Source organism: Mauremys mutica, chromosome 2 (genome assembly GCF_020497125.1).
Source record: "Mauremys mutica isolate MM-2020 ecotype Southern chromosome 2, ASM2049712v1, whole genome shotgun sequence".
Classification (NCBI taxonomy): domain Eukaryota; kingdom Metazoa; phylum Chordata; order Testudines; family Geoemydidae; genus Mauremys; species Mauremys mutica.
In genome coordinates, this window is record NC_059073.1 from 80,551,889 (window position 1) to 80,577,027 (window position 25,139).

General features: G+C 40.7%; 1 long non-coding RNA gene across 3 annotated transcripts; it reads left to right on the plus strand.

Moving 5' to 3' along the window:
- The first annotated feature begins 208 nt into the window (after positions 1–208).
- Positions 209–16,763, plus strand: LOC123365367. 3 transcript variants are annotated; one of them, XR_006577544.1, is made up of 4 exons: positions 209–286; positions 2,600–2,836; positions 4,222–4,940; positions 16,631–16,763. It is a non-coding gene; the product is annotated as an uncharacterized LOC123365367 (long non-coding RNA). The 3 variants fall into 3 exon arrangements; XR_006577543.1 differs by having other exon boundaries at positions 4,222–4,407; XR_006577542.1 differs by lacking the exon at positions 16,631–16,763 and having other exon boundaries at positions 4,222–5,192.
- Positions 16,764–25,139: the final 8,376 nt, after the last annotated feature.

Consider the following 25,139-nt stretch of genomic DNA (forward strand, 5'->3'; position numbering starts at 1 on the left):
TTCCGCACACTTTTACTGTATCTTACTGAGCTGTTAAGATCATGTTAAACTTATTTTACAATAAATGGACCCTGCTGGACTCTAATATTAAAGGAAAAACATTACAACAGCTCCTCCCCACTCCCCCACAGACGCACAAATTACTAATAATTAATAGGCTATCCCCTTTGATGTTCAGCTAATGATAATCAAGATTATCAGCAGATCAGGAAAGGGAGGAGCAGTTAATTGCAGTCTTCCCAAACACAAATGCACAGAGGCACCATATCGAGCAGGTCTAAATCAGGTAAGAGGTCAGATGTGATGCAAACAGTAGTCCTGTATGGCTATTTTACAATATGCCTGTCTTCTGTACCCTAATTTTGTTTGAGTTGATGCTGGGGATAGCACTCACCAAATTGAAAATTAAATATGCTTCATTATAAATCTTGCACAGTAAAAAAAAAAAAAGCACCAAATCATACTTTTGATGTCATATTGCTGTAAATTCCCACAGTGCAGCATATCATGATGTCACGTGCTACATATAGCATAATATTTGCTATATAATATATAACATAACACAAGGTCACGTGCCATTAGGAAAAGAATACAGCATTAGCATGGCATGACTTAATAAATTGTTACATCTATTTGGCAATAGTTTTACATGTAAGTTCTCCGGTTCTATTGATTTGCGTTCAACGAACTTGTCTAGAAATGCAGAGCACCTATCTGAGAGATTATCCAAAGTAACAGCACAGCAGCAGTCTGTTTTAATTTAGGTTGTCTGCAAGCTACTGCTATGAAAATTAACAACTCTTAAGTGTGTTAAATAATCCCCAGCCTTTGTAATAATTGAGCGGGCTGGAAGAAATCATACAACTTGTATTATCTTGTTGTCAAACACCAGCTGACTTTTTTTCCCCTTGTATATTGATTTGGAGAATTAAGCTGCCTATACTTAGACATGTAAGCCTAGAAGGATTTTAATGTGGGCTAACAAACCACTAAGGCTACATTTTCAAAGGATATCCAGCACCAAATGGGCTTTTACATCTGTAATAACAGGCACAAATGATGTTTTCACCATCTGACTTGTTTTCAAAAGAGAGTCAAATGGGGCACAAACTAATTGCATTTGTTCCTGTCAATAGGGCTGTGGTGGGAAGGTTGGCCTGAAAAATGCACCCATGATGGCTTTTCAAAGGGATGAGTTGGGTTGCTAGTGACACGTTTATGCCATAAATGGTGTCTGGTAATGCCTCCCTTAAGTGACCAGCTGCCAAGCATTGACTTATTAGATCAGCCATTTTACACCTTGGAGTAAGACAGGGTGTCATTTTTCTGGCAGAGGTTTGTGTCTGCTTAGCACGTTTGGCCATATGTTACCACCTCACATTGGGGACAACCATAGGTTCAGAAACAGAGGTGATGGAATTTTGCTTGGAGGGGGGAGGTTTGGGTGTCAAGAATAAGAGGGAGAGTGTGGTGGGCACTCTGCATCTGGAGCTGGAGGTTCCTACCTGCTTCCCAGCCAGATTCTGGTTGCCATGGTGGGTGCTCCAGACCCTGTTCTCGCCTTCACATGAATGTACAGTTTACAGATGAATTCAGGCCATGATCTGCAGCAATAACCCATGTTTATCCACACCCCATTTCTTAAATTTCAGGGACAAGAATGCATTCTAGTCCATAGACAGCACATGACTATGGAATGCAATTTTGCATGTTTTAACATTTAGATTGCAGACCTAGACATTTGCAATTTTACATTTGGGGTCTTAGGAAGAGACAATGGGATCCAATCTGCAGCCTTTACTCAACACAAGACTTTTTATGCAAATTATCCTGTTGATTTTCACAGGACTAATCTCTGGAGTAAAGATTTCAGGAGTGAGCCCAATAATTGATTTACCTCAGTGATTTTGTTAGTAAGGCTGATGGAAATGAGAAAGTTTATTAATTTTAACTCCAATCAGTGTGTGTGTGTGTGTGTGTGTGTGTGTATGCGTGAGAGAGAGAAAGAGAGAGGTTTCAATGTCTGAATATTTTCACTGTTCATACAAACACTGGCATGTTTATGGAGAAATTCATCTATCTGGAGTATCCAGTAAGATTCTGCTGTGATCAGACTCAAGGGACTAGAAATATATTTCATATCTGTTGAAAAATATATTTAGGTTCGAAATAATATTGACAGCGTTTTTCCTCTTTTTTTAAAGACATGAGGCTTTCTTAAGCAAATGCCATTTTGATATAATACAGCCATTTTTCCTGGTACAGTTTTCAGCAGACAGAAAACATTGAAATGAACACTTTTCTATATTAATTCAGATTAAATCTTTTTTTGGTAGCTATGCCCTGAATGGAGTAAAAGCCACTTTGTAAAGATTAGAGCTGTACAAGCTTTTAACTACCTGCTTTTGATTCAGTTCACAGATTTATTGCTGGAAAAAAGTCTCTTCCTCACCTCACTCTTCCTTCCCCACCCCCCACACCTCCTAATTATCTGGTCTGAGTCAGATGAACATAAAACAGCCATTACATATGAATTGTATTCTTCAAAGCAACATTAGGAAACCATTTTCTGTCCCCTCTATATTTTGATGAATACCAGAGGCATTCCTGTCTTAAGCTCCCACACTGGAACAGGCCAGGAAGGAGTTAATGGACTGACCTGGAGATGAGGTGGAAACTGCCTGCACCTCACTACACCTGTTATCAACACCAAGTTCCTCCCTGCAGCTGGGAGGAATAAAATGGATGGCAGCAGACTTCAGAGCTGGCTGCCCTGGCAGAGGAATGGTGGATCTGAGGCAGAGAGGACCTAAAGTGTGGACTCCACAACCTTGAGGTAGGACTTGAGGAAATATTCTAGGAATTGATTTGTTTTACTGTTCATCCATTTGTTAATAAAATCAAACCCCAGGGAGTGGGTGAGTTTTGAGGCTACACTACATGTGTGGACTGTGTGTCAGAGTGGTGGTGACCTACTCACATACCATTTCTTCACATTTACTTGGTATACTCTCTGTATGTGTTCCTTCCTGAGTCATTATTACAGGCATTCTATCCTCGCCTATGTGAGGCCTGCCTTAGAGTAATATAAATAAAGGCCATATTGCCTCAACCTTTGAAACGTATTTGCTACACAATTGACTATTATTTATCAGCTCATAAACAAAATATACTATCCGGGTGTATGACTGTGTCCTTGTCCTGAACACAGCCACCTCCTTGTGGACTCCTTTCTGCTGGGCCATCCATCAGACCTCAGTCATTGTGATATAAGGTTTGCTATCCTTCCAAATTTAAACAGTTAATGCTTGCAGAGCTCTTCAAAAATGTAAAATACTCTCTGTGTGCTGTGAATTTTTAATTATCATGATTTATTATGCTTTAATTCATCCTGATTAAATAGGGATCTGACCAGAGTCTCTTTTTTTCCCATGATCAAACTACAGACTGGATTTCACTGGCTTTGACAGTTATTTGCTGCGCACTTTATTTTTTTTTTATTTTACATCACGTTGTTAAAGTACACCATTTTGCAAGTGTGTATCCTTGTCCTAAGGGCAACTGCCCCTCTAACTTCGATCTGACAGGAATTTATTTTGTCATCATTGGTTTCATATTTCATATTTCTCCTGCTTGCATTACATTCAGTGTATCATGTCCTAAGGGAAACTGCCCTCTGAAGTCTGTTCTGTTCAAATGAAGCATGTGCACACAATGGAGGAGGACAGTAGCAGCAACAATAATAGCAGTGGTTGCAAGAGGGAGATGTGACTTCAAAATAGGCACACATATAAAATGGGCCAAAGCCAAACATGAGGGCACTGGCTTCCAGCAGCTTTGTCTTTGCTGGGCACCTTTCAACCCAGCAACTTTGCCTGCAGCAGACCACAGATTGCTGTTGCAGTGAAAGTTATGGCTAATTTGACAGAAAGAAGCAGACAGCCATGGACTCAGGAGCACTTTTTGAGGTCAGACGATGGGCAGCATGTTGTCCCCACAGTATCTGATTCTGATAATGATGAGGTAACTGTGGCAGAATCAAGAGAAGAGGATTCACTTGGAAAAGAAATACACTGATATACACTAGCATAATACCATGTCAGTCCAGTGGATCTGTAAGAGGAGAAGTACCGGCCAAGAAGGAGCAATGATTGAGCTTCCAGATTATTTTACCAATGTCCAACGGTACATATATATGTGTATATATTACTTGCCTCCTAGGTGGGAGAGGAGAAGTTGCTACAGGAAGCACGAGAGAAGCTTGCAGTGGCAGAAACTGTCCTAACCGTGGAGCCACAGGAAGTGACCCTCCACCCCACAGGCATTCATTCTATCTACAAGCATCACCAATTGCAGGACATAATATTCAAGATAAGGGGCCAACAATGACTCCTCTGATGTACAATGGTGGGTGTAGCTGTCTCCTACTGATTAACTAAAAATTCTTGGTACTCTTGAAGGATGTGCTACCTCTGCTGTAAGCCAGGCTGCCACTTAACTATGGCCCACACCTAGACTACCAAAATGATGAACAAGGGTGGCCTCAAAAAAACAAGAAATTGCCATGTGGGCTATCATCTGCTCATCTGCAGCAGCAATATTTTCCTCCTCCTGCTTTCCACCTACCTCATACTTACTGTTACCTCTACACCTTAGCAGCAGCACAGACATTTGGCTGCAGGGTAAGGTACAGTGTGCTCAGCCATTTTAGGAAACAGGATTGCAGTGTGGGCCCTTAGCTGCTTCTCTTTGTCTGTCTAGGTTGTCACACTCCCAGCTATAGGCCAACCCAGAAAGTACCTCTCCCATTGCTGGCCTGCTTGAAGGAAAGCTGGCCTTCCCTTTGTTGATCTGTAATGGTGTGTGGGAAAGAAGATTCCTCAAATATACACATGGAACTCTTAGACTATCAAAGTATACACACAAAGTCAGCTTTCGAGGTAATGATATTATTTACCACCAATGTTGTAGGTGTGTTGTAAGACATAAATAAATACCCGGCCAGATCCTGAAGTCCATACTCAAGGGAACGTCTCACTAAAGTCAAAGAGACGTTGTCGGTGTAAAGAGTGATTAAAAATGGAGTAAGCGCAGCGTGATTTTGACCTTTATTTGTAAAGTGTCTACATAAGGGCAAATATTATAAAAGCCATCTAATGGCAGAGGTGGAAACAAAACACAAGAAATGCACCCTGGGCCTGATTCTGAAATCCCTGTAACCAGTTTTGTATTACTGTGACGTCAGTGAAGTAAGTGCTCATTTACACAGGTGTAATTCAGAGCAGAATGAAGCTCTGACTCCTTGTACTTCAGGTTAAAATATATGTATGGGCAAATATCAGGCAAAAGTTCCTTTTTTGATTCTTTAAGTGCTTCAGTGCAAACTATTTCCCAGCCTCCCCAAATTTTGTAAAATGATCACCATTTTGAGGGTGCAAGATCACAATGTGCAAAGTGCACAACTGATTAAAATTGCTTTTTGTCTGTAATCTTTAATGAAACATATACAGTGCTGACCCTTTAAAATTCCTACAGAAAGGGTGTTGTCTTTTTGACAGCAAATCATTCATATTCAATAGTATTCATCCACAGAACAGGAGCTCAGGAAGCATTTTAAAGAAACAGGATGCTAAAGCATCTGAGTTTGAATTTTTTTTTTGTCTTTTGAAATTTGCATTAGTCATGAAATAAATATTCATATTTAAAATAAATTATAAACAGCAATTTCCCAACAGCAACAATTGAATGAACCAATATCCATTCTCCAGGGAAAGTCATTGGAATAGTTAGCTGGTTGGGCAGAAGCTTTATGTGCTTTAAAATGTTCTGATGCTGAGGGAAATAGTGAAGGCCAAAGGAGAGGGAAAGATTTTATTTTTATCTTAATTCAAGCCAATTTTATTTTACTTTACTGCTTCGTTAATAAAATTGAGTCAAAGAAAATGTTATTGCAATCACAGATATTGAATGAATATATCTCAACTTATTAGTAAAGGAATTTGCTGTTAGATATTTTCCAGTTCTTTGATGAGAAGCTGGAAAGTAAAGACTAGAACATTTTCTGTATTTAAAAAAAAAAAAGTGGGATTTTGATTTTCAAAATCCAAGACTTGTTACCAAAATCCAACTTTCTTATATCAAGAACAGTTTTTTGAAAACTAACCTTTTTCAGTTTGTTTCTTGTTTGGTTATTGTTGTTTTTCAGTTCATTGAAAAATGGCTGAATTTTTGTGTGAAAAGTTTTTTAAAAAGACATTTTTAAAACATTTTCCATGAAAAATAATTGGCATGTTTTAACAGCTTTAATTGTATTATATAGGAGAAGGAATTTTGCTCAAGGGAGTTTTGACACTGTGTTCTGTAAAGCTACAGCTGATCCACACTTGTCTTCATTGCCTGCCTTGCTGAAGTTAATGAAAGAACTTTGTGAACATTAGACAGAGAAAACCTGAGATGAAGAGAGAGAAAAAAGGCAAATGTTGATCCAAACCAATCATTGTGAAATAAAGTGTTTCACTTTATTCTGAATCAGTTTAACTCAATTATCTAATGAGGCATAGTGGTGGAAGTCAGTCATTCGAGTGATTCAATTGTTTTAAAATATTGGAATCAGCAAAGGGGGAAATAATATATTTTGATTTTAAAAACCATGAAGAATTTATAGGTTGGGGAAGATCAGAGAAAAGATACTGGAAACTCAATTTATATTGGATTAAGGAGACAGAAGGAGAATTCAGGTTTATTTCATATCTTACTGTTGTATCTTCCAATTTACATCTGCTGGAGCTATTTCCTTATACAATGAAAAAGTGTTTTACTTTCCATTTTCTTACCATGGATTGGCCATTATCCTACATATGACAGTGGCTTAGTTCAACACAGAGGTTAAGCTGGGACTCATTCAACTGTAATGGTTAATGACTCATAAAAATATAAGTTAGGAGTCCAGGAATGATGGAGAATTGTACAAGCCAGGGCAAGAACATGTCTCAGGAGAAAAATCCTCAATTATTCTCCAAAGAAAAGAAACAAAATAAACATTTTCCTGGATGCTCCTCCAGATGCATGCCGAAAACACATTTGAAATGTTAAACTTTTGTTACAATTTGGAAAGCATGAAAATTGCAAAAGCTGCAAGCTGGAAATGCTACAGATAACAGAGAATCACAATTTAGTGGATTTTCTCTCCTACTAATAACTGACAAAGGATGCTTTGATCAAACAGATTCTGTTGACAGAGACTTTCCACAGCAGACAGAAGCTCTTATCTTCAAGCTATGAAACACAAAAAACGTTCATAAAGATCACTTTGAATGCCATTTTCTCTGCATTATGTAAGTTTAGGGATTACTGAGCACAAAAAGGTGTGTGATGAAAGATACAAGACTTGGAAGATATTCTAGTGCACAGTAATTCATCGCTGTTATTACCATTAAATTGCACATTGTAGTGGTAAACACTGTCCCCTATTTAGGAGATATGTCAGTGGTTCTAGCAATTTTCACCAGCAAAATTTATGCTCTGCTGAATGGATTCATCTTAAAACAACACAGGCTTTCAGCTGAAATTACAATAGCTCATTGCTTTTTTTAAATCAATAATTTTATTTCTAATAAGCATTTGGCTTGAATTCTACTAGCTTGCTCAAGAGTAGGTGGAAGGGCTATTTCATGGTGGAAATACTGAACCTAAAGAGAGGCTGGTTGTCAGTGCCCTGTTTTCATTTCCATAGTATGTGAGGAAAACTAATTTCCGTATGCATTTGGTAAACTTAAACATTTGTTTTTGCTTTCATTAATTTAATTGGTCCCATAAAGTTCTTTAAATAGCCTTTTTAATAGTGGGTTTTCCATTAAAATTTACCACTATATGAAATACAGGGCAAAGCCAGAAAAAAATGAGGTAGGATCATAGAATCATAGAATATCAGGGTTAGAAGGGACCTCAGAGACCTCAGGGACCCCCCACCGCCAAAGACCCCAGGCCCCCTGAATCCTCTGGGTGGCCCTGCTAAATCATCCCAGCCAGGGCTTTGTCAAGCCTGACCTTAAAAACCTCTAAGGAAGGAGATTCCACCACCTCCCTAGGTAACCCATTCCAGTGCTTCAGCCCCCTCCTAGTGAAAAAGTTTTTCCTAATATCCAACCTAAACCTCCCTCACTGCAACTTGAGACCTTGTTCTGTCATCTGGTACCACTGAGAACAGTCTAGATCCATCCTCTTTGGAACCCCTTTTCAGGTAATTGAAAGCAGCTATTAAATCCCTCCTCATTCTTCTCTTCTGCAGACTAAATAATCCTCAGCCTCTCCTCATAAGTAATGTGCTCCAGCCCCCTAATCATTTTTGTTGCTCTCCGATGGACTCTTTCCAATTTTTCCACATCGTTCTTGTAGTGTGGGGCCCAAAACTGGACACAATACTCCAGATGAGGTGTCACCAATGCTGAATAGAGGGGAACGATCACGTCCCTCGATCTGCTGGCAATGCTCCTACTTATACAGCCCAAAATGCCGTTAGCCTTCTTGGCAACAAGGGCACACTGTTGACTCATATCCAGCTTCTCGTCTACTGTAACCCCTAGCTCCTTTTCTGTAGAACTGCTGCCTAGCCACTTGGTCCCTAGTCTGTAGCAGTGCATGGGATTCTTGCGTCCTAAGTGCAGGACTCTGCACTTGTCCTTGTTGAACCTCATCAGATTTCTTTTGGCCCAATCCTCCAATTTGTCTAGGACCCTCTGTATCCTATCCTTACCCTCCAGTGTATCTACCACTCCTCCCAGTTTAGTGTCATCTGCAAACTTGCTGAGGGTGCAGTCCATGCCATCCTGCAGATGATTAATGAAGATATTGAACAAAACCGGCCCCAGGACTGACCCTTAGGGCACTCCATTTGATACCGGCTGCCAACTAGACATGGAGCCATTGATCACTACCCATTGAGCCCGATGATCTAACCCAGTGTTTCTCAAACTGAGATCGCCGCTTGTGTAGGGACAGCCCATGGCGGGCCGGGCCTGTTTGTTTACCTGCCCCGTCTGCAGGTCCAGCCGATCGTGGCTCCCACTGGCCGCGGTTCGCTGCTGCAGGCCAATGGGGGCTCTGGAAGTGGCAGCCAGTAAGTCCCTTGGCCCACGCCACTTCCAGTGATCCTGCATAATTCTGGGTCAAAAGATGAAGCTATCTACCAGGTCCCTTCCTTATTTCCTTTGCTTCAGGAAGCAAAAAAAATCTTCTGTCTAAAAACACACATCTTTTTTGTCTCCCCACTCAAAGAAGAAGTTGGATTGCTCTCAGAACTCCTCTCAGAGAATCAGAGTGAGAGGTTTTCCCTCCCATGTCTAGAGATAATTATAGAAATTCAGTCAGGCTTAAGCAAGGCCTGGCATCCAGGGTTCTCTCACTTCTTGGGACATTTTAGAGGAATTACTAGCAATGCTTCTTTGACCACTCTGCTGTATGCCATGGTAATTACATCTGTATGGTCCTGTGCTTAAGTCACTAGAGTGGCATTTAGGGGACCTAGGTTCTGTTCCTGGTTCTCCCACAGATGTCTCATGTGACTCTGAGCAAGTCACTTAGGCCTAGGTGTTGTGTGTGCAGCATTCCTAACTGATTTAGGAACTTAAGTCTAATTTTTCAAAAGGATGAAAGCATGTGGAGGCCTAAATCCCATTGACTGCCATATGATAACAAACTGTAGCATTTGCCACTCACCCCCCTATGAAATATAGTACCTTTAAAATAGGTATGCTTACAATGCAGTTCCAAAGGGAACTGAGCTCCTTAGGAAAATGGACCCTCTCCATTGCAGTTTGCAGCTGTGTGACAATTTTTTTCACTGCCACAGAGATCATTTCATTTCATCTTTTCTTAGAACTAGACAATCAAAATGATACTCATCAGAAACACAATATCCAGGCCTTTTTTTTTATTTTTCTATCTCTTTTTTTTGTCTCTTTATCATTTCAGTTTTGCCAATGTTGTCATTCAATGACCATTCTGAAAATTATTAGCTGCTTCAAAGCTTTATTTGATTTGCAGTTAATGCAATGCCAATAATGTAACTGACAATTGCTTTGAGTATTCATTTCTCTACCAATTCACAGACAATCAGATTCATTCCCACCTTGAGACCCAGTTATCATCAGTCACCTTAGCCTATCACAACAGTCAATCTACATAATGGGAAAATGTAAAAATCCTGAGGTCAGAAGAGAGCTCTTTCTACTTGAAAGCTACATGGAATATTCTATTAGCATACCTTCCAGACTTCAGATGTGTATGTTCATAGTACAGGTCAAAGAAATGTTTGTTGTGCTATTCTCTTTTGTTTAAACCATCTGGAAAACAATTGTTGAGGCTCTAGGTTTCTTTTTCTGTAGATTTATACTAGATGCACTGGGATTGTGTGTTTAGATTTAAAATGTTTGTGGATTAAAGAAAAAAGTTCTGTATTTTCAGAGACTGCAGGGCTGTAGGAATGATTCTTGACCTGAAATAAAAATTATTCTCTTCTCTTTTGAGTCAGATAATAGGAAGGCCAGTTAGAGTAGTACATTAAACATTGGAATGAAAGTCCATTTTGCTTCTCTGGACCTGATTCAAAGTCCATTGAAGTCCACAAAAAGACTCCCGTCAACTTCAGTGAGCTTTGAATGAAGGTTTAAATCTGTGAAAATAACACATCTAATTTTAATCTAATCATGTATGGCTCAGTGTTTAAGGCCAAGCATCATTTTTATTATTAGCCAATGTGTGTAGGAAGATTATATTCTACAGAGGCCTGGTTCCTGTCCTTAATTTGGCATTATTGTTTCTCAGAGTTGCTTTTTCAAGCAATGATGATGAGCCTTGAAAACCAAAAGTTGTGTTCATGGGGGGTGGGAGGGAAAGGCTTTAGGGAGAAAAGGTACTGCCTCATAATGAAGCCTCAGTGATAAATCCTCAGATTCTGCTCACCTGCTGTCTAGGCCTTGGTCCTTGTTTAAGTCTGGCCTCTACACAAGGTCTCCATTTTGTGGAATCAAGTCACATCAGAAAAGTTGAATGGTAGATGTGTGGGATTGTAGACTTCAGAGTTGACATAGGCTGCCTCCTCAATCCTCCAAAATGTTCCTTCTCTATTTCAATAGCTCAGTTACTGCTCTCCACATAAAGTGGGAGTGAATGTTCCTCACACCTAGCCATGTCACCTCATACCCCTTTTAACTCTTCTCCTTTAATCTTTTTAAATATTTTAATGTTGCTTGTAAAATACTTCAGTACATAAAAGATGCACACAATCACCTTGCATTACATTTATTAAAGAACAAACTCTCAAAAATGACTTTTTTTTTCTCTGCTTGTGAATTCTTATGGTTTTTTAACAAGCCATGTGGTTACAGCAAGAGAGACTGCTTGTTTACTTGTGTCTTTGTTCCCTTTAGTGAGTGTTTTTATAACAAAATCATTTTTGGATACCTGTTTTATCCCCTTATATATATGAATATTTTTCTACAAGAGATTTACCATATAACAGTAATAACATCAGAATAATTATGCATTCAATATCTCTCTAAGCAAGCAAACCACATTCTACTGTTTATAAATAAATCTTTTGTCAGTGGATGTTCTATGTGATGATAGCAACATTTTTCAAATGAAGTCCTGTGACTAGAAGGGCCTATTATGCCATCTTTAAAATGTGATAAATACAATTAAAGGTAGAAAGACATTGAGCAAGGTGTCTTCTATGGTTGGTATCAAAACAGTCTATTGAGCTAATATTTCTTCCGTGAGATCTAAGGGCATGATCCAAAGTCCATGGAAGTCAATGGAGTCTTCTCACTGGCTTCAATGAACTTTAGATTTAGAAGTAATAGAATAAAATACCTACTTTTAGATCTATCATTTAATTTTAGGTACTTCAAGTGTATGCATTTCCAAAGTATCTAAGCATTAAGGACCAAATGCTGCCCTCACTTATACTATTGGAAATTTTGGATAACACCATTGATATAAAAGGAGTTTGCCAAAATGTACATCTATGTAAAGAATGTAGAGAAAAGAATGCAGCCCTAACCTTATTGCTACAAATACTTATTCACACTCCATTAAGCATGGATTAATCGTCTCACTCCTTCACATCTTTATTCTAGCTGGGCAGTTGGGTAAAATGAGCTGAAGTAAAAACTGATGTTAAATTTTAGCTGAGACTTTCCTGGGTAAATTTGGAGGCCCAATAGGTAACCACAGACAACCACAACATAAATTAAAAACATTGAAGATTATTGCTCTCAAGATTTGTGCAGAATTTGTCAGCAGAAAAATATTGAGTAGAAGTGTTTTGATAATTATGATGGGTCAATTTTCAATTGCCCTAAATCTTATACTTTTACTTGCAATTTTTGAATATTTAGTTGTACCATAAAAACACTTGCTAGACACTTGGGGTTTTGGTTTGGTTTTTAAATAAATCTTGCTTGTTTTTATCTAATCAGGCCCCAGCATGTTTGTTTTAATTAATTTTCAATAACATTTAAAAAAAAATATTAGAACTAGGAAAAAGCCAAAATTATTTTTCTCATTGAACCCCCAAGCTCTGCCGAGTGGGAGATACTGAATACAACCGCTGTCTGGTTTTAAACTGGCAAAGCATATGAGTCTGTGGTCTAGTGGATTGAAGATGGGCCTGAGAATCAAGCACTGTAGATTCCATTTCTGTGTCTAACTCTCTCAACCTGTGTGTTGTGAAGCAAGTCCTGCCACAGTTATATGCCTCAGTTTTCCCATTCGTATTACAGGGATAATGATATGTATATACCCTTTGTATAGCGTTTTCCAATCATTGGGTGCTATAGAATGGCAAAATGTTATATAAAACAGCTTCTAATTTTGGCATCAATATTTTAAGCTAGACTTGAACTTGAATGGGGTCTCCTACATGACAAGAATTTGCAATTGCTGGCAAGGTACATCTGTATACAATATGAGTAAATAAAATATGAGTGGAAGGGGTGTGTGATGTTGATTCACATAGACAATGGGGCTTCTATGTGGCACTCAGATGCAAAACAACCAAAATGGGAATGATGCAGGAATCACTTGGTGAAATTCTATGGCCAGTGTGTGCAAGAGGTCAGACTAGATGATCACAGTGGTCTTTTCTGATCTTAGAATCTATAAATCTATGCATTACCTTGGCTTCTAGTTAAGCCCCAGTTTAATGGCTGCTTTGTGTCTCCAGAGCAGTGCAAAGCAGCTGGAGTGTACTGGTAAGTCAGACCCTTAGTTTTGCTATTATTGTCTTTGTTAGTATAATGATAAGAAGTTAATAACACTATTTCACATATGGCTGTCAGTCTGTACCCCAGACTCCCATTGACTTCCACAGTAGTTCTGTGTGAGGAACAATTGTTGTATATAGCCCATAGTTCAATAACTCACATTATTTTATTAATTATAATTTAGTGATGACACAGCAGTCCCTTTACTACTGTGGCACTATCTCAGGGGTCGGCAACGTTTCAGAAGTGCTGTGTCGAGTCTTCATTTATTCACTCTAATTTAAGGTTTCGCATGCCAGTAATACATGTTAATGTTTTTAGAAGGTCTCTTTCTATAAGTCTGTAATATATAACTAAACTATTATTGTCTGTAAAGTAAATAAGGTTTTTAAAATGTTTAAGAAGCTTCATTTAAAATTAAATTAAAATGCAGAGCCCCCCGGACCGGTGGCCAGGACCTGGGCAGTATGAGTGCCACTGAAAATCAGCTCGCATGCCTCCTTCAGCACGCGTGCCATAGGTTGCCTACCCCTGCACTATCTCCTTAATAGCTCTAGCTTTGATTAGCTTTAGGGAAGAAAATATGTCTCTGTATTAAAGATCATAAAGGGGGATAAGTTTATAGAAGTTTCTGAGGCAAGAATAACAAGCACAATCTTGATCTTACCCTTTTAATTTAAATGAGGGTAAGGTTTGGCACCGACTAAAACTGGTGAGGCTTGTGGGAAGGATGTGTCCAAATAGACTAGGAGCCTTTTAAATGGTTAACAAGGTGGTGATTTATGCTCTGGTGATTTATGCTCTGGGTATTTTCCTCATGTCTTCCATCAAAATTGTAAGCTCCAATGTGACTATAGCTCAGTGCTCTTGCTTCATGAATATTAGTTTCCTCAGACATGTTTATTATCTGAAAACATGATTTATGGTTATGCCGATTTTCTCCTAATTTTCCTTGGTACCATTTCTGATACAAAACTGATGCAAAAACTATAATCTGGTAACTATAACTATGGAGAGTATAATCTGTAGATTGACAGACTTTTATCATTCTGGCCTTTAGCACAGAACTGGAATTAAAAGCACTGTTCCATTAATTAACTAGTTGGAATAGCATTTTGCAGATGTAAAGCTCTATACACATGCAAAGTATCATTATTATTTATTTCGTTGCCCGTTATGGCCAATGCTTTGACTAGTCCATTCAATTAAAAACAACCATCAGCAATTGCATGACCTATAATTACCTGTTTGCAACAATTTAAAAATCTACCATGTGGTTTGTCTATGATTTATATTGTGTTACCTAATTTACAATGATCATTTAGAACAGTGGTTCTCAAACTTTTGAACTGGTGACTCCTTTCACATAGCGAGCCTCTGAGTGCGACCCCCCTTATAAATTAAAAACACTTTTTTTTATATATTTAACACCATTATAAATGCTGGAGGCAAAGAAGGGCTTGGGGTGGAAGCTGACAGCTTGCGACCCCCCCATGTAATAACCTTGCGACCCACTGAGGGGTCCTGACCCCCAGTTTGAGAACCCCTGATATAGAAGGAAATGTTTAAAACAAAAAGAAACAACAACTGGAGGATGAAAGTGAAAAGTTCACATGGAGAAAAGTGAATGAAATGAAAGTGCCGAAGTCTCAAATTATGCCTGATCCTCTTGTGGATTGTGGGCCTGATTCTGTATCCATTGAAGTAAATGGCAAGCTCCCTTATTCATGTTGGCTAGATAATTTTAAATTAAAATTTCTCTTATGAAGTGAGAAAACTAAGTATCTCCTTGGCCTTTGTCATCTTGGCTACAGACGTGGGCATGTCCCATAGAGTGCACTGGTAGAAGTTTTCCATCCTGGCAATGGATGTACATCAGGGTGCAATTGTGGCTTCATTGAAATCAAAATGAATTTTGCCATAGACTTGAATGAGTGTCAGGATTTTGCTGCAGATATCCAGGCTGGACTGTTAGATATAGTATCTGCCTTTGACAGTATTGATCATGGAGGTGCTGTTTGTCTGGGCTTGTCTACACGGGAAGTTAGTGTGCTCCAAACTAGGGTGAGAATTTACAGCGTCCCATGTGGACACCATTACTGTGTGCTAAAGGTTCCTTTGTGCACTATAGCTTAATACACTTTGAAGTGTACTACGTTAAACTTCTCGAGGGCACTTTTAGCAAGCAGCAAGAGAGTCCACACAAGTTAGTGCACTGTAAGTTCACAACTTGGCTTGCTATTCACCAACTTTCCTGTGTAGACAAGCCCTTACTTCACCTGTAAAACCCAACAAGAATGGATGCTTTTCATGGGCAGCTGCATTCATTTCTTGTTGGTCATTCCTCATGGGGCATTCCTTAGTTTCTCCACCGTAAGGGGGGTGCTGTCATGCTATGTTCCATAGGGTCCCATCTTGTCTTCTTTCCTATTCCGTGCATATATAGGGCCAGTAAGACGGTTAGTGAGGAGGCACAAGCTGCAGTGTTTCAGTTTGCTGATGACACCCAAGTCTATTTCTCTATCTCACAGATCTAACTGGTACGCTGAAAGTCTAGTTTTATGTTTGGGAGAGATTGGGGCATGGATGAGAGAGAGGTGATTGAAGTTCAATCTAGCACGCACAAATAAGTACCTAGACACACAATTACCTGGATGCATGCAAATGCAGATTTTAAGCACGCAACTATTACTGTTGTGATTTCGCAGACCATTTTCCAAATATTGGACCAGATTCTTACTACAATGTTACCTAATGGAAATAAAAAAAAATCATATGGTTCTACTATAGAAAGCATCAAGAAACATTGAGTTAATGGATTAAATTCATATTGTGCTGCCCCTTTTTAGGATATTCCAGTTGGAATAATTTCAAACTCTCTCTGGACTTCTGCAGTACTACATGTATTTGAGTACCTGTGTTGGGATGATGCATCCTCAGTCTAAAACCTGCAGAAGAGGTTGTACAGTCTCATTTGTTTATAATAAAAATATACACTGTGACAAAAAACAATGTAGCATGGTAGTGAGAATTTATTTTTATTTCATGCTTCTCAACAGGTAGTAAATAAAATTTAATAGCGTATCCAATTTACAACCTCAAAAGAAGTTAAAATGAATACATTTATTTAAAGAGCACCTTTCAAACTCTGGGGAAACCTTTCACAACATCACAATGTGCATATATAATTTTGTGATGCAATTATAAACACATTCATGAGGACTAGAAGTTAATTGATGACAGCACTAATGTGAACAGCAATTCTTTCTTTCTTTGTCCACCTGATTTTTCCTCTGTCTTTATAAAGTGATTTCAAGATGATTATACTGCTGTGTTACCAGTAAAATAATTTGATTTCATTGCAGAAAGAAGAATCAAAAGGAGATGAACTATGTGAAGAAAAGTTGAAGTAAAACAAAATGAACCATCTTTAATAATTAGTGATAACACCGGTAGTTTAAAGAAAATAAATGTTTTTGCTTCATATGCTAGGGAGCCTTAAACCAGGTAATTGTTGAAGATTCATTTGTTAGAACCTACCTTTCCAGCCTGATTGTAAAATATCAGTTAAATCTGTATCTTCCAATATAGATCCTGAAATGCAATTTTGTTTTGTTTTTGTAATTTTCGCTTTGCCAGCTTAAACAACCTTCCTGCTGCATCAGGAAGGTCAGATTCTGAAATGCTGGCAGTGCTCTGTGTCCTGCAGGTGAAAATACTGCACAATGAAATGGAAAAACACAGATGGGAGACACACATACTTTTGCTGAAAAAAATATAATGGTGTGAAATCAACCAGCGCATATAGTTGCTATGTTTTTTGCTGTCTGCTGAGCAATCTTTAAATATATTCACATTAAGGACAGGAAAAATAAAGACTGAATACCAGGAAAAAATAGGCCAAAGCAGAAGAAAGATCACTGCCGCCAGAACTATGCCTATTACATACATCTAGATTTTGGAAAATAGCCAAAGAAAGTACCCTATAGACCCTATAGGGTACAGGGTGCACACAAAGATTACAGGGATCCTCTGTATCAGAAATATGCATAATAATTCACTAAAGGGTGGCATGTGAGCTCTCTGCTGAGAGCCAATAGTCATTATAATCATTGCAAAATATATGTATGGATAATATTTAAGGAGTTATGTGTTTATACTGAACACATAACCAGGAAGTGATATGTCCCGGACAGACTCCTTTCAGACAGGGGGTATGGTAACATATGCTTATCACCTTGGCTGGTCATTGTGCGCCTCACAATGTATGCTAATTTGCATACTGAGCCAAATGCTGATTGAAAGATTGCAAAAGCTACATACAAGTAGTATATTGGAAAAGACAACTAGCAGGGGGCATTCTGCTTATGAAAAAGGACAATGGATTGTTCTGACAGATCTGGGTGTGCAAACAGATACCCTGGATATTTCATGGAGGAGGCAAGCTGACAGTGTGACTTGTCTCATGAACTGAAGATCACAGCCAATCCTGGCTGTAAAATTCTGGAAGGACTTTGAGTGAGCTTTGGTCTATAAGACATGAAAGTATTTAGTTAAGTAAGTCTAGGTTCTAGAATGTATTTGATGATTGTATTTTATGTGTAATTATTTGCTTCCAATACTTCTACTCGCTATCACTTGAATCTCTGTTTCGCTAAATAAAACGTTATTTGATTTCACTATAAATGTATCTAAGTTCTGTGTGTCAAGTGGAGAGGTGATCTGAGGTGGAACTGGTAAGCTTGGGTGTACAGCTCCTCTGGACACAGCAAAACTCTGAATATCATGAGTGTCCAGTGTAACAGGGTTTGAACACTCTAGAAAGATGCTCGGAGGGCTTGAGGGAAGCATGACATGATCACTGAAGTATAATTCTTAACGAAAATATAGAAGGATTGGACTACATATGTAACTGAAATGGTGAAAGCAGCAAAGAATCCTGTGGCACCTTATAGACTAACAGACATTTTGCAGCATGAGCTTCCATGGGTGAATACCCACTTCATCGGATGCAAGTAGTGGAAAATTCCAGGGGCAGGTATATATATGCAAGCAAGAAGCAAGCTAGAGATAACAAGATTAGTTCAATCAGGGAGGATGAGGCCCTGTTCTAGCAGTTGAGGTGTGAAAACCAAGGGAGGAGAAACTGGTTCTGTAGTTGGCAAGCCATTCACAGTCTTTGTTTAATCCTGAGCTGATGGTGTCAAATTTGCAGATGAACTGAAGCTCAGCAGTTTCTCTTTGAAGTCTGGTCCTGAAGTTTTTTTGCTGCAGAATGGCCACCTTAAGATCTGCTATTGTGTGGCCAGGGAGGTTGAAGTGTTCTCCTACAGGTTTTTGTATATTGCCATTCCTAATATCTGATTTGTGTCCATTTATCCTTTTCCTTAGAGACTGTCCAGTGAAATGGTGAGTGTAATATAACTGTCACCAAATAATAATGGATTATTTGATAACATATAGGGACCATTTTGCCCTAGAAAAAGGGCCAATCTTACATGATGCTCTGAACCTCACAGAATATGGACCCAAGCAATTACAACTTCCTTTTCTCATATCTTCACACCTCTCTTCTCTTTCCACATAGATTTTCTTCTTCTCTTTACATTATTTTTATCCTTGTGTATGAAAAAAGAACACAAAGAGGCTGATTTGGAAGATATCTGTAAGCAAACACTTATAATATCAGAAATATTTGGGAATCTTGTATTTCAGAGGTACTTGTATTAGGAAAATATTTGAGAATATTTCATTTGCATTCAGGAAAATGTATGGTGGCCGTAATAGAGGTAAAATATGAATGATGATAGGCAGGTGCATGAGGGTTCAGGCAGCATGACAAGAGGCGGCAGATAAAACAGGTCTAAGAATGGTTTCTTATTTGTACCCATATTTGTACCCTTCAGTAGGTGTGTAGTGCACTGTAGCAGCAACAGCAAAGAGGAATGGCTAGGAGATGTGTTTCATTGTATTGGCAGAGAGGCAGCAGAAGTTCAGCACATGCAATAGCATCGCAGGTGTATTTTCAGGTAGACTTCAGACAAAATGTGAGTTTCAAAAGACTGAATATGGGCAGATTATGGTTCATTCCACACTCTTCCTGCAGGATGTTCCCTAGGGTGGGATCCAGCACTGGGAATGCCTTGGTTTAGGGGGAAAAGTCTGTGGCATATATAGGGCTAATTTCAGCTAAGGCATAAAAGTACACAACTCCAGTGGGAATTGTGCCCACTTACACTAGAGATGAGATTGTGGAACAAATTGATAATTCATTAACACTTCCATAATTTGTAAAGAATGTAAATCGCCAATCCTGCCTCTTTCACAGTCTTGGAGGCTTTGGGCAGAGCAGTCCCCAGGAATCAGGACAGGGCCAGGGCATATGGCACTGATGCCCTACCTCCAGAAGTCCTGGCATAGGGGCATGTGTGTGGGAGCAAGAGAGGAAATACCCAAAGTTTTCTGTGCTTCCAGCTCCTGGGATATAGTGCACACCACTAGCATCTGTGGGGAAGCTGTTTTAAGTTAGAGTAGCCCAGGAGGCTGCTACAGCTTATGTTGGAAGCCATCTTTGGGTATGACTACACTGTGAAATTAGGTTGATTTAATAGAAGTTGTTTTTTTATAAATCAATTTGATACAGTTGATTGCGTGTGTCCCCACTAACCGCATTAACTCGGCAGTGTGTGTCCACAGTACCAAGGCTAGCGTCGACTTTTGGAGCATTACACTGTGGTAGCTATCCCATAGTTCCTGCAGTCTCCGCAGCCCATTAGAATTCTGGGTTGAGCTCCCAATGCCTGATGGGGCAAAAACATTGTTGTGGGTGGTTCTGGGTACCTGTCGTAAGGCCTCCCTTCCTTCCTCCCTCCGTGAAAGCAAAGGCAAAAAATTGTTTCTTGCCTTTTTTCCTGGGTTACCTGTGCAGACGACATACCATGGCCTTGTGAATGGCAGACAGTGCAATATGACTGCTAACCATCGTCGTTCTGTGGGTGCTCCTGGCTGACCTTGGTTAGGTTGTCGGGGGGTGCCTGGGCAGACATGGGTGCTTATGGCCAGCCTCGATGAGGTCAGTCAGGGGTGCCTGGACAAAAATGGGAATGACGCCATTCTCTTCTTTAAGTTTCATCTAATGGAGATTCAGTCCAGCCTGGAATATCATGCCAGCTGGAGACTTCTGCCTCAGGCTGCTCACCCAGTCAGCAGCACCGTGCGGTCGCACCTACCCCAGCCTACCCCTTGCTTCCATGGCTCATGAAGCATGGATGGTAGTAAGGAGCAGTTCAACTATAGGCTGAGCAAGTGCATAATAGTGGTAGAATGTGCCTTTGGATGTTTAAAAGCTCGCTGGCGCAGTTTACTGACTCAGTTAGACCTCAACGAAACCAATATTCCCATTGTTATTACTGCTTGCTGTGTGCTCCACAATATCTGTGAGAGTAAGGGGGAGATGTTTATGGCAGGGTGGGAGGTTGAGCCAAATTGCCTGGCTGCTGATTACGCGCAGCCAGACACCAGGGCAGTTAGAAGAACACAGCAGGGTGCACTATGCATCAGAGAAGCTTTGAAAACCAGTTTCATGACTGGCCAGGCTACGGTTTGAAACTTCTGTTTGGGGGGAGGGATAGCTCAGTGGTTTGAGCATTGGTCTGCTAAACCCAAGGTTGTGAGTTCAGTCCTTGAGGGGGCCACCTAGGGACCTGGGACAAAAATCAGTAGTTGGTCCTGCCTAGTGAAGGCAGGGGACTGGACTCAATGACCTTTCAAAGTCCCTTCCAGGTCTAGGACATAGGTATATCTCCTATTATAATTTATTATATTCTCCTTGATGAAAACCTACCCCCTTGGTTCACTCTACTTCTCGGTAAGCCAACCGCCCTCCCCTCCCTCCTTTGATTTTTGCTTGCAGAGGCAATAAAGTCATTGTTGTTTCAAATTCATGCATTCTTTATTACTTCGTCACACAAATGGGGGGATAACTGCCAAGGTAGACCGAGAGGAGTGGGGGAGGAGGGAATCACAGGGGTGGGGTAGTTGTAGGGGCACCCCCTAGAATGGCATGCAGCTTATCATAGAAGCAGCATGTCTGGGGCTCTGACCTGAAGCGGCCATTTGCCTCTCTGGTTCTTTGGTAGGCTTGCCTGAGCTCCTTAAGTTTCACATGGCACTGCTGCGGGTCTGTGACGTTATTGATATAAATTGGGACCATATAGAACATGGGTTGCAACCAAGGTCCCGTAGTGGCACCAAATCTTAGGTAAAGGGGGTCATATAAGATGTCTAAGACCAGGTTATGGGTTGCTGATTATGATTATGCTGTCTGTGTGCATGTATCATTTTTAGTTGAAGTTATGTATATTGGCTCTATACTGTCTGTATTTCAAGTTGGTGATGTGCTTCTGGGTGATATCCCAGACAAGTTGGTGTTAGCTCTGCTTAGCCTGCTTGATGGCCCATTAAGGACCATCAGCTACACAATTGACCCATGGAGAGAAGGCAAACACGCCTTGTGACTCAGTGAAGTATGCAGGGACTGGCCCATGTGACTCCAGACTCCATTTTGCTGTAATTTTCCACAGTAAGGACAAAGAGGTTCTTATACCTGGAAAAGCCTATATAAGGCTGATGCATCATCTCCATCTGGTCTTCAATCCTGCTCCTTACCTCTGGAGGGACTTTGCTACAAACTGAAGCTCTGAACAAAGGACTGAATGACCCATCCCAGCGGGGGATGTACTCCAGAGACTTGATTTGAACCTGCAGTTTACTCCATCACTGCTGCAAGCCTGAACTAAGAACTTTGCCATTACTGTATGTAATTGATTCCATTTAACCAATTCTACCTCTCATCTCTACCTTTTTCCCTTTGTAAATAAACCTTTAGATTTTAGATTCTAAAGGATTGGCAACAGCGTGATTTGTGGGTAAGATCTGATGTGTATATTGACCTGGGTCTGGGGCTTGGTCCTTTGAGATTGAGAACCTTTTTCTTTTACTGGGGTGTTGGTTTTCATAACCAGTCATTCCCAGGACGAGTGGGACTGGTGGTGATACTGGGAGACTGGAGTGTCTAAGGAAATTGCTTGTGTGACTTGTGGTTAGCCAGTGGGGTAAGACCGAAGTCCTCTTTGTCTGGCTGGTTTGGTTTGCCTTAGAGGTGGAAAAACCCCAGCCTAGGGCTGTGACTGCCCTGTTTGAGCAATTGGTCCTGATTTGGCATTCTCAGTTGGGTCCTGCCAGAACCGCACCGTCACAGGGTCCCTGTTATAACCTCTGTCCTTCATGCCCTTGGAGATTTTTTCAAATAGTCCATCATTTCATCTTTTGGAACGGAGTTCAGATAGCACGGATTCATCTCCCCATACAGTGATCAGATGCAGAACCTCCTGTTCGGTCCATGCTGGAGCTCATTCAAAAGTTTGCGGGGCTTTTCCTGTCTACCTGGCCAGTGCATCTGAGTTGAGAGTGCTGTCCAGAGCGGTCACAATGGAGCACTCTGGGATAGCTCCCGGAGGTCAATATCGTCAAATTGTGTCCGCACTACCCCAAATTCAACCCAGCAGGGACGATTTCAGCGCTAATCCCCTCATCAGGGAGGAGTACAGAAATCAATTTTAAGAGCCCTTTAAGTCGACAAAAATGGCTTTGTCGTGTGGACGGGTGCAGGGTTAAATCGATCTAAGGCTGCTAAATTTGACATAACTTGTAGTGTAGACCAGAGCTTTGTCCCGCTCTCCCCAACACCACTCATGGCTGCACTGAATAGGATCTAGATCATTGTGTTCTGTTTAGACTTTTAGGTGATAACTGACAGGAATAAAAATGAAAGGTCTTTTCACCCCTCGCTCACAAAAGTACTCCGCTATATATATCATCATCACCACCACCACCACCACCACTCCCATAACCGCATTGGTCACTGGGGCACCATCACTGATGAGCAATCAACCAATTGTCTCCATCCTGACAATTGTGTCAGAACTTACATCTCTGCAAAGTCCATTCCTGTCCATTCTTTTATGTTGTCAATCCATCTCCTTCTGTGTATCTCTTCTTCTCTTCCCCTGTACTGTCCCTTGGAGGATGATCTTGGATAGGCCAGATGATCTTCTTACATGGCCAAACCATTTCAGCTTGCGCTTCTTCACGGTCATCAGGAGATCTTCATATGACCCAGTGCATTAGGTGATGAGATTGTGGACCTCTTCTTTATTTCTCCTCTGAATTTCATCAGTTTGGGTGGGATGTTGTCAATGCCTGTAGCCACAGCCTCCTGGGCTGTGATTGGGAGGATGGGCAAAGCAGCAGCCCCTTCCTGTTGCTCCTGGATGCACCACCTTGGTGTTGGTTGCTGAGGCCACCAACAAGAGTTGGGCCCTGCCCCTCTCTGGAGTCACCTAGGACACAAGGCTGGAGGAGCAGGCAAGTGGTGAGTTCCTCACCTTCCCAGGGACAGTGGGGCTCAGACTTTGGGCTTTAGCCCAGGAGTGGCAGCGAGGCAGGCTCTGGCTGTGGAGCTTTGGGATCCAGCACTGGGCTCCGGCTGCTAGCAATGGGCCCTAAGCTCTGGCCACGTGGCTTCAGGCTCCATCCCCGGGCCCCATCCCCCGGCCATAGGGAATCAGGCTCCAGTTCCTCCCCTGCCCCGCCCCCTCTTCCAGATCCCATTAAGGGAGCTTAATTTGTCCCCAGGTTTGCTGAGGCTGAGTAAGTCTGCTGTGAAAAGTGATAGTTGTATGTTTGTTAATATCACTTTTCACAACAGACTTACTAGCTAGCAATAAAAAAATGGATGTGTATGTGTGCATAGTTGTTCTTCCTAAAGCTAATTAAATATTTTAGGAAAAATGTGAGAGCGGCCACCAGAGAATATAGCAGAGGACAAACTGCTCATAGTTATGCAGGAGTCAAGCCAATGCAGCATTGAGTTTACCAAGCCATTGATCTGTGGAGGCTGGAAGTTCAGAAATACTAAATAAATAAATAAATAAATGAACAACTGAGTTGGAAACATATTTCTTTACTAACTAGGAAAAGCAAGTCTGGGAGTGGATGAGCCATTACACAAAGTAAAACTATTTCCCCATGCTTTTCCCCTCTCCCTCCCCCCCCACCCCACCCACCCCACAGTTCCTTATGTCTCCTTGTCAAGTGCTGGAAATGGGCCATTTTCATTACCACTACAAACAGTTATTTTTCTCTTCTGCTGACAATAGCTCACCTTAACTGATCACTCTCCTTATAATGTGTATGGTAACACTCATTGTTTCATGTTCTCTGTGTGTGTGTGTGTATATATATATCTTCCTTCTGTATTTTCCACTACATGCATCCAATGAAGTGAGCTGTAGCCCACGAAAGCTTATGCTTCAATAAATTTGTTAGTCTCTAAGGTGCCACAAGTACTCCTATTCTTTTTGCGGATACAGACTAACATGGCTACTACTCTGACGTCTGTTTTTATCACTGTACCTTATCATTCCTTAAAAAGATTTAAAACATCTATAATTCTTAATTTTTTGATGTTAAATGTACCATGTGCACACAGATCTCCCTGGTTCCACACAAAAGATGTCTGCGCATCATCATCATCCCTGACCATGGAGTCCACAGAGGGCTTCAAGGAGTCAGAGCTCTGTGAACATGGGATGGGATGGGAAGAGGTGTGTGGATTGGGAACAGCATACACTGTCCTTACTACAGCATCTTTTATAGGGAGGTTGCAATGGCAGTAGTGAGTGGGAGCATCCCCAGAATGGAAGGCCGGGAGTCTTGGAACTGGTGCAAAGGCACAGGACCTACGTATAGTGGTATTGGTCTGCAACAGGTTCAGAGGCATTCAGGTTTAAGGGCTGAATTCCTTACTAATTC